The sequence below is a fragment of the Phyllobates terribilis genome, unplaced genomic scaffold (assembly GCF_046119375.1).
Source record: "Phyllobates terribilis strain yellow unplaced genomic scaffold, ASM4611937v1 Scaffold_307__1_contigs__length_2267376, whole genome shotgun sequence".
NCBI lineage: Eukaryota > Metazoa > Chordata > Amphibia > Anura > Dendrobatidae > Phyllobates > Phyllobates terribilis.
Window position 1 is genome coordinate 1,932,030 of NW_027363067.1, and position 10,732 is coordinate 1,942,761.

Sequence of the window (10,732 nt, forward strand, 5' to 3'; positions counted from 1 at the left end):
GCAAAGGGAAAGTTGGACTGGATGGAATCCTATATGGATTTGGGGAGGGAGACATCGAGGGCCTCAGACTTCGCTGCATTGATTTTAAAATTTGACCATGTAACAAAGTGATCTATTTCAGCCATAACAGCATGGATGGATATATGTGATTGAGTGATATATACTAGGACATCATCAGCAAATAGAGAGCACTTGTACTCGGTGCCTCCCACCTCAATCCACCTAATATTGGGGTTATGGCGAATTGATGAGAGCAGGTGCTCCGTCACTAGGATGTATAAGAGAGGGGACAGAGGACATCCCTGCCTTGTCCCATTGGTGATTGTGAAAGGTGATGAAAATGTTCTGATGCACCCCCTGGGCCTTGGGACACCCGGAGCCGGACCCTTTTTGGTGGATGCTGGTGGTTGTAGTCTTCGTGGCGGCGACCCGGTTCCGTGGCTCAGGGTGGTCAAACCAGTGGCGGAACTATTTATATGGTTTTGATGTTTAAATGTCCGACTACGCCACCCGTGGATTGCGGTCAGAGTGAACCGCCGCTGCAGGGCACACCGCTGAGGCTGGTGTTGTGGGTGCAGCAGAGCGTAGCATAACTCCTCACGGGAGGAGTATAGCCTCAGGGCAGTGTATGCGGAGGATGGGGGTGATGGTGCAGGGCAGCAGCAGTAACGACACGGAGTCAGTGATGCAGTCCAGGGCCTTTACTCACAGTTCTTATTATCCAGACCACGTCTGCAGGTAACGGCTGCCCACGTCGTACTGTGCTCACCAGGTGAAGGGCTCAGATAACTCCCAGATAACTTTGGAGCGCTTCACAGGACCCCCTTTGTGTGTCCTTTGTTTGGCCTTTCTTACCAACCCTTCTGTCCGGCTGCCTCGGGCCTCCTCTTGGTAAACTTGGCGCCAGTTTCCCTGACCCTATGTGGTGCCTTCCTAGCGGGTGTAGCGAGGGGCTGCGCCACATAAAATGTCAGAGCCTCCGGTTTCTAGCTGAGGGTCGTTTCCTGCCTGAACTAGTTTCGGGGACCGGTCTCCCCCTTTGGCCTGACCCCTCCACGCAGGTGGATTCGGGCGTGCGGTGGCGACTCGCCCGTCCGCACCCCTGGGATCCCTTCATTCCTCGTTCCTGGAGCCTTCTCCGCTCCTCTTCCTTCCTTCTCCCTCTTCCAGGCCTGGGCCTCTGTTACTAGGCCCGCCTCCGGAGCAGAGCTCATGCAGAGCCCCTGCTCCCTGCCACTTCTGCTCAGACTTCTCTGCACTGAACTAAGATGGTGCCCACCTTTTATACTCCCTTCTCAATGCACCCAGCAACTGCTTCCTCCCTGCTCCTGCACTACAGGGTTCCCCTTCCTCAGTGTTCCCTCCCCCCACTCCAGCCAGGGACAGGGACTGTCGTGCCCATCTCAGAGGCATATTGATCGCCCTGCCCCACGGCAATGTGGTGTAATGCATGCAGGTGTCGGGTCCTGATCCACACTCCATCCTTACCTGAGAGTGAGAGACAGTGGACCATTCCCTCTTACTACAAACTCTCTCATCTCTCAGCATCACAGACTTGACCCTATCCTGGAACTGCTCATACCTAACAGGCAGGACATTCAGTGTCTCCCACTCATGCACCACCTCCTCATCTCGCCCCCTATCTGTCGGTGTCCCCCAAGGTTCAGTCCTAGGACCTCTGCTCTTCTCCATCTACACCTTAGGCCTGGGACAGCTCATAGAGTCCCATGGCTTTCATTATCACCTCTATGCTGATAACACACAGATCTAACTCTCTGGACCCGATATCTCCTTCCTACTAACCAAAATCCCACAATGTCTGTCTGCTATTTCATCCTTCTTCTCTGCTAGATTTCTAAAACTTAACATGGACAAAAAAGAATTCATCATCTTTCCGCCATCCCATTCACCCCCCCAACTGACCTATCTATCAATGTCAATGGCTGTCCACTCTCCCCAGTCAATCAAGCTCGCTGCCTTGGAGTAACCCCGGACTCTGATCTCTTCTTCAAACCACATATCCAAGCCCTTTCCACTTCCTGCTGACTCCAACTCAAGAATAGCTCCCGGATCTTCACATTCCTCAACCATGAATCTGCAAAAACACTTGTGCACACCCTCATCATCTCCCGCCTCGACTACTGCAACCTCCTGCTCTGTGACCTCCCTTCTACCACTCTTGCACCCCTCCAATCTATCCTAAACTCTGCTGCCTGACTAATCCACCTGTCCCCCCGCTATTCCCCGGCCTCTCCTCTCTGTCAATCTCTTCACTGGTTCCCCATTGCCCAGAGACTCCAGTTCAAAACCCTAACCATGGCATACAAAGCCATTCACAACCTGTGTCCTCCATATATCTGTGACCTAGTCTCCCGTTACATACCCGCACGCAATCTCCGATCCTCACAAGATCTCCTTCTCTACTCCCCTCTTATCTCCTCCTCCCACAATCGCATACAAGATTTCTCCCGTGCTTCCCCCCTACTCTGGAACTCTCTACCCCAACACATCAGACTCTCGTCGACCGTGGAAACCTTCAAAAGGAGCCTGAAGACCCACTTCTTCCCACAAGCCTACAACCTGCAGTAACCACCGCCGCATGACCAGCTCCACCCTCACCTAATGTATCCTCACCCATCCCTTGTAGATTGTGAGCCCTCGCGGGCAGGGTCCTCGCTCCTCCTGTACCAGTCGCTGTCACATTGTGTTCAAGATTATTGTACTTGTTTTTGCTATGTATACCCCTTTTCACATGTAAAGTGCCATGGAATAAATGGCGCTATAATAATAAATAATAATAATAATAGGTGCTCGTCCGAGCATGCTCGTAAATCTTGAGCAATGAGCATGCTCAATCATCACTAATAGCAAGTCTTCAGCCCTGCTATGTGTAGCAGAAATGCTCATCTGCTATGAACACCGACCGCAGGGCGACGCTCATAGCAGGTCGACAATGACAACCATAGGGGTCTCCTGCAGACCCCGGGTTGTCATGTCAACCAATCAGCACCTCGCGATCACATGGCAGGGGTAATTCCACTTGTGGCTGTTAGGGGCACATCTGATCAAATCAGCTGTCATGTGCCTGAAACGATGCGGGCTCAGAGCCGGAGCCCACATCAAAGAGGGGGAGGTCATAAAGAGAAGTCGCAAAGGGGTTACTGTTACTAATATTACCTTGTTAATTTCTAGTAAAACACATGAATGAGGTGCAGTTCAGTATTCCACCAGTAGATGACGTAACAGGCCACAATAGGGCAGTTCAGGAGAGAGGGTTTTTTTCCAATAAAAGAAACAATTATGTCCATCCTGAAGAGTCCTTTGAGGTTAATTGTTGTACATCTTCTATCAACATAGGGTCTTCTTCGTCATTTCATTTAAACCAAGAGAACAAATGGTTTGTAATTTATATATCCAAAAGATTTCTTTTCTTTTGCGTGAATTAAATCTGTTTTGTGTAAGTTCTGGTATATATGTGGGTGTTATGGATATTGGATTGTTGTGATTAGGATGGAAAAGTGTACAATGTTTAGATAGGCTATGTGCTGTATTACCAGGGGAGGTAACTATAAGCGCATTTTGGCGCAGCTGGAATGCCGCTGGATTGCAGTACTGGACACGGTGACCCCTGGTGGTCTTAATGAACACAATAGTTTCTCTTCATTCTTGTAGGTTTTCTTCTCATTTGTTTTTAATGTGGATTTTTTATTTTTCTTATTGTCTAATTTTTTCTCTGTTTCTTCTATTATTCCTCTATATTTAGGCGCCATCACCTATATCTCCATACCATCTAGGATACTTCTGGACGCATATGGGACGGACATTTACAGTTATTATGAATACCTAATGTCACAAATTATCTCTATGAGTTGACCTTCTGCTACTTACAATGCTCTCTGCCCCTGGATATATTTATTCTTCCCAATATTTATAATTGGGCATGCATTGGACTTCTGTATAATTTGCACTTGTTTTCTGTGGCAACTTATGTATTGTTCCATACATTTGAATATGCTTCTCTCTCTAGCTGCCGTAGTCATTATCGCATTATGTATATGCAATGGTGTCCCTGTTAGACTCTAAAAATGCATACTTACTTACATTTACTCCTTAATATATATCTATGATGACACTATTATACTTGTAGCACGAATGGGGCATTTACTCTACCTGCACCTTGGTTTCTGACAGCTAGTACCCTCTTTGTCTAAGAGATATCTTTGCCCTTACCCTTGTCCTCACTTGGTATGGCTGTCGCTGAGCCGCGCATGCGCAGTGCCGTCCTCCTTTGGCCGCGTCCCGTCGGGCTTCCGTACGTGGGGATTATGGGTAGTGACGTCATCGTGTACGTCGCTGCCCACAGTCCCCCCGGGAAACTGGCCGGACGTGACGCGGGGCGGGGGGACGCTGCCGCTTCGCATGCGCTGCATCAATCAGCGATTCATCTGGGAGGATATTTAAAGGCGGCCACTCTATCCACAACCACAGCCCCCTGAGGAAGCCACGCGAAACGCGCATCGGGGCTGCAGTACGGTGACGTGGTTACTTTAGTCCCCATGGGTGAGTCTCTGACTTTGCACCTTTTTCCTGCTCTGGTCATTCTTCTTCCCTCCACTCTGAGCAGTGGTTTCCCTTTATATTTCATTGTACTCTTCCCACCTAGATTCTGAGCTTGTATACATGCCCTACAGCTGTTTACATTGAGTATATACCATTTTACCTGCTCTATGAACTATTTATCTATTGATGGGATTCGTTTCACCCTGCTCCTGGGGGACCCACGTATAAACTGCTGTATCTGCTGTTTGTGTATCTCCTACCCTGCACGACCTTTTCTACTATTGTTATATAGACATATATTTTTTTTTAATGTTTCTACTAATAAAAGTGTTTTTAATACTTCATTTTTTGTTCCTTTTTTGACATGTTGGGCGTCCTACTCCAATTTTTCTAGGCTTTAAATCTGTTTTGTGTAAGTTCTGGTATATATGTGGGTGTTATGGATATTGGATTGTTGTGATTAGGATGGAAAAGTGTACAATGTTTAGATAGGCTATGTGCTGTATTCGCGGGATCATTATGCCGGGATATTTTCTCTTCTCCCTCATGACAACGCAAAAGAGGAAGAGAAAAAGCATAAGAGGCGTCTGATACCACAAACGTTGGTCGATTCACTACAGGCATTTGCCATTCTTGTTAGTGTTGTGTGTGAAAAGTCACAGGAGAATTGTTTGACTCCTTTTTGCTGCATGGATGGCATAGTGGAGGTGCATAGTATGTACAGTAGTATTCAAAATAATAGCAGTCCAATATGACTAACCAGATTAATCACTGTTTTTGGTATATATTATATTACCACCACATGACAAACAATTTACCGGTTGGTGCAGTAGATTCTAAGAAAACCAACAAATTCCGCATTCATGATCTGCATGTTTATGAGTCTGTGTATTCGAATAATTAATTGTTAGGGGGTGTGTTCAAAATAATAGCAGTGTGGAGTTCAATAGTGAGGTCAATCATTCTGTGAAGACACAGGTGTGAATCAGGTGGCCCTTATTTAAGGATGAAGCCAGCACATGTTGTACATGCATTTCTCCTTGAAAGCCTGAGAAATATGGGTCATTCGAGACATTGTTCAGAAGAACAGCGTACTTTGATTAAAAAGTTGTTTGGAGAGGGTAAAATTATATAGAAGTGCAGACTATGATAGGCTGTTCAGCTATAATGATCTCCAATGCTTTAAAATGGAAAGTGAAACCAGAGAGACGTGGAAAAAAACAGAAGACTACCATTCAAATGGATCGAAGAATATCCAGAATGGAAAAGGTTCAGCCAATGATCAGCTCCAGGATGATCAAAGACAGTCTCAAGTTACCTGTGAGTACTGTAGAAGAAGATGCCTGTGTGAAGCTAATCTCTTAGCAAGAAGTCCCCGCAAAGTCCCACTGTTAAAAAAAGACATGTACTGAAGCGGATACAATTTGTCAAAGAACACATCAACTGGCCTAAAGAGAAGTGGAGAAACATTTTGTGGACTGATGAAAGTAAAATTGTTCTTTTCGGGTCCAAGGGCCACAGACAGTTTGTCAGATGACCCCTAAACTCTGCATTCAAGCCACAGTACACTCTGAAGACAGTGAAGCATGGTGGAGCAAGCATCAAGATATGGGCACGTTTCTCTTACTATGGTGCCGGACCTATTTACCGCATACCAGAGATTATGGACCAGTTTGCATATATTAAAATACTTGAAGAGGTCATGTTGCCTTACGCTGAAGAGGATATGCCCTTGAAATGGGTGTTTCAACAAGACAACTGCCCTAAACACACCAGTAAACGATCAAATTATTGGTTGCAGTCCAACATAATTGAGGTTATGGAGTGACCAGCCCAATGACCGGATCTTAATCCGATAGAACACTTGTGGGGTGACATCAAAAATACTGTTTCTGAGGCAAAGCCAACAGATGCCAAAAAATTGTGGGATGTAGTCAAAGCATCCTGGGCTGGAATAACAGTTGACAGGTGCCAGAAGTTGGTTGACTCTATGCAACATACATGTGAAGCAGTTCTTAAAAACTGAGTATACAACTAAGTATTAGGTTAATGATTCACAGGAATGCCAAATCCTAAAAAAGAGTACATATTTTGAGTTTGTAAAGACAAATGCAGACACTGCTATTTTTTTAGAACAGCCCATTGTTCATTTTTTGCTATTTTCTGTAAAATAGTTAAAAATTATATACATTTCTCTTCATGTTTAGAATTAGAAAACAGTGTGCAATGTTCCCAATGCATGGAAATAAAAACTAGTATAAAGGTTTTGTGCTTAACTCATGTTATTTAACCCACTGCTATTAGTTTGAACACTATTGTAGGTGTACCACAACTACACTGTGTGCAGAATTATTAGGCAAATGAGTATTTTGATCACATGATACTTTTTATACATGTTGTCCTACTCCAAGCTGCATAGGCTTGAGAGCCAACTACCAATTAAGTAAATCTGGTGATGTGCATCTCTGTTATGAGGCGGGGTGTTGACTAATGACATCAACACCCTATAGAAGGTGTGCTTAATCATTAGGCAACTTCCTTTCCTTTGGCAAAATGGGTCAAAAGAGAGGTTTGACGGGCTCTGAAAAGTCCAAAATTGTGAGATGTCTTGCAGAGGGATGCAGCAGTCTTGAAATTTCCAAACTTTTGAAGCGTGATCAGCGAACAATCAAGCGTTACATGTCAAATAGCCAACAGGGTTGCAAAAAGTGTGTTGGCCAAATGGGAGATCTACAGGGAGGGAAAACAGTACACCTCTCGGAACAGTGTCTGGGAGACTGTGGTGGCTGCTGCACGCAATGTTGATCGAAAACAGGTCAAGTAAATGACGCAATCTGTGGATGGAGGCTGCTGAGTGTCATCATAAAGAAAGGCGGCTATATTGATCACTAATTTTTTTGGTTTTTGTTTTAGCATGTCAGAAATGTTTATTTCTGTATTTTGTGCACTGATATTGGTTTACCTGGTGAAAATAAACAAGTGACATGGGATTATATTTGGTTTTTAATAAGTTGCCTAATAATTCTGCACAGTAATAGTTACCTGCACAAACAGATATCCTCCTAAGATAGCCAAATCTAAAAACACCCCACTCCAACTTCCAAAAATATTAAGCTTGGATATTTAAGAGTCTTTTGGGTTGATTGAGAACATAGTTGTTGATCAATAATAAAAATAATCCTCTAAAATACAACTTGCCTAATAATTCTGCACACAGTGTATACTTTGTTCACAATATTTGAATGAGGCACTACAGTTGGTGCCTTCCATGGTGTATGGATGACCCTACTTGCATTTTTTGGCAGGATTTGCACTTAGTGCATAGCCTTTATGAGTCTAGAAGTACTACTATATGTCAACTTGACCAGAATGTGTATGAGACCCTCCTTTATTCTAATACAGGATGTATCAGAATCCCTAATTTTTGGCAGTTTTTTTTTTCCTTCATAAATTACACTGAAATTACCTATTTGTTAATAAAATATAAAATTTTGGTTTAAGTCATTATACAGGAAAAAAATGTTTCTTAAAGAAGTTGTCCAGTACTTTAGATTACCCCCCACCCCCACAATGTATCCCCACGGGGCCCCTAAGGATTTTTGTAATTAGCTTACGTTGCAGCCAAGGATAGCGCCGCTCACAGGCTTCACGTGACCCCGCGCTGACGTCACGACAAGTGAGGCGTGACAGCTGGATTGTGGGCGCGATCACCCCCCGCGTCACACCCAACATTCACCCCGTGCGGTCCCAATGAATGGGGAGAGGGAGAGCGTGAGGTGGATATAACATGTGTAGCATTGATATGCCATAAATGTCAGTAATATTCAATTAAATTCAAAAGGACATTAATCAATTTATTTTTTTTAAATTAAGAATTACATGGAAGGTTGAAAAGATGTTCTTGGAGGCCTTTGACTTTTGCAGATATTTCTTGCTGGTCAGACGGCCACAGGTACAGTAGATGGTACAACTCTTTCCATGCAGGTACAGCATTGATGGTGGATGTGCTGTACTTTCTTCAGGGCACTAGATGTGAGGGTTTTCTGCCCTTGAGATGTTTCTGGTGCCCTGGTGACAGTGGGCAAAAATGCAGCTTTGTCTGATAGTGCGAGCAGCCCTGGATAATCCACGCCGGCAGGATGATATCATCCGGCGGAAGATAGAACCTACAAAAAAGATGTAAAACTGATGTAAGTAATGGGACTCCATATTAGAGGACACTACTGTGGTGTCTCTGTGGGAGGCCGGTAGAGGAATCTTCTCCATACAGAGGTGCTTGATCATTGTCAGCCATCATACATGTGACAATGCCACCACTGACAGATGACATCTGCTCCACATGACTTATCTCACTGACATCATACAACATGGAGATTATCCTCACACTTACCTCGCCTACTACTTTCCCCCTCTTCCACTTTATCTGTTCTTTGCTGTTTTCTCAGATTTAGTGCAGATTTCTTTCTCTCCTGAACTGGAGGTTCTAATAAAAAGTCAGAAAAAGATGTTGATTATAAACTCCTCAAAGATTCATTTTATATGTTTATAGAGTTACTCAAACTGGTTAATATGCACTTGTAGCTTTTCTGTGTGCGGCCATGTGGTGTCTCCCTTATTAACATGACATTACTTGCAGCAACCAAAGTGTTTTTATATAATCCGTCAGATAACACTTAAGCGTAAGATTAAAGAAGACACATCACCAGGTCTTAAGTGTCCAGAATTCACTCTTACTTTATTCCCCTGCTCCCCTGAGGACTCTGTTTTTGGTTTTTATTAAAATCCCCCTTAGGCTATGTGCCCACGATGCAGAAATGCTCCGGATTTTTTCCTGAGCATTTCTGCATCTCCCTGGCACGAAAAACGCATGCGGATTGTACATGCGGATTGTACATGCGGATTGTACATGCGGATTGTACATGCGTTTTTCCTGCCAGGGACATGCGGATGTGAAGCGTTTTGATCATGCGATTTCGCATGCGGATTGTCAAGCACTTTCCAAGCGATTTTAGCATCACTTGGAAAGTGCTTGACAACTTGGTCACACTATATAAATTCATGCAACCGGCATGGATTTATATAGTGTGACCGAAAGAATGGTAAAAAATAAAAAATAAATATACTTAACTTCTGATGCCCCCGGAGTCCTTGTCTTGGCTTGCCGGCAGCTCGCGGTAGATTTAAGGACCTGCCGACATCATTGGTCGCATGACCCGTCACATGACTAAATGACGTCAGCGCAGGTCCTTTAGTCTACCGCGAGCAGCCGGCAAGCCGAGACAAGGAACCGGAGGCCATCAGAAGGTAAGTATAATATTTATTTTTTATTTTATTCTTTTTTTTTTACAGGTTCTATGGTAGGGGGGGTCTGGAGGAGAGTCTCCTCTTCTCCAGACCCGAGTACCATCCGCACATTGAAACACATGGATTCCGCATGTACAGATGCAGTGATGCGGATTCCATGCGTTCCAATGCAAGTCAATGGCGGTGAAAACGCAGGACTTCTGCAAAATAATTGGTAGTGCTGCGGATTTTTCCTCAATGATAATCCGCAGCGGAAATTTCTGCAGCATGTGCACAGCAGATGCAGATTATCATTGGGGAACATGGCAGGCCTTCTACCAAGCGTTTTTTAAGCGTTTCTGCGGCGGAATTGCTGCTGCGGAAACGATTAAAAACGCATTGTGAGCACACCGCCTTACAGTTCCACAGACAGGGGCCTTTTTATTTAGTGGTCATTTTTATGGTCTTTACCACGCTATAATACTGAAGAAGAGGCTGAAGACACCCCCCCCAGATAATCCTGTTAGCACCACCCCCTTGTAAAGACCATAAAAATGAGCACTAAATAAAACTGCCAGTAACTCTGGAACCGTATGGTGGATTTTACCAAAACAAAAAATTGAATACTCAGGGGCAGCGGGAATAAAGTATGTCATTATCTGAGCCTTCATGTGCAGATTCACATTACACTTTTCTATCATAGCCTATAATGGGATGGTCTATAAATCTGTACATACCTGACAATGAGGGCGAGGATGACTCACACTTTTTAGCAGTGACACACTGATTGTCACCATCATCAGTTTTGGAAGGGGGAGATTCTTTCTGCCTGTTTGGTAGAAGAAAGTCAAGTAAATTACAAGTGAAAACAATACAAAAAGGAAGAACA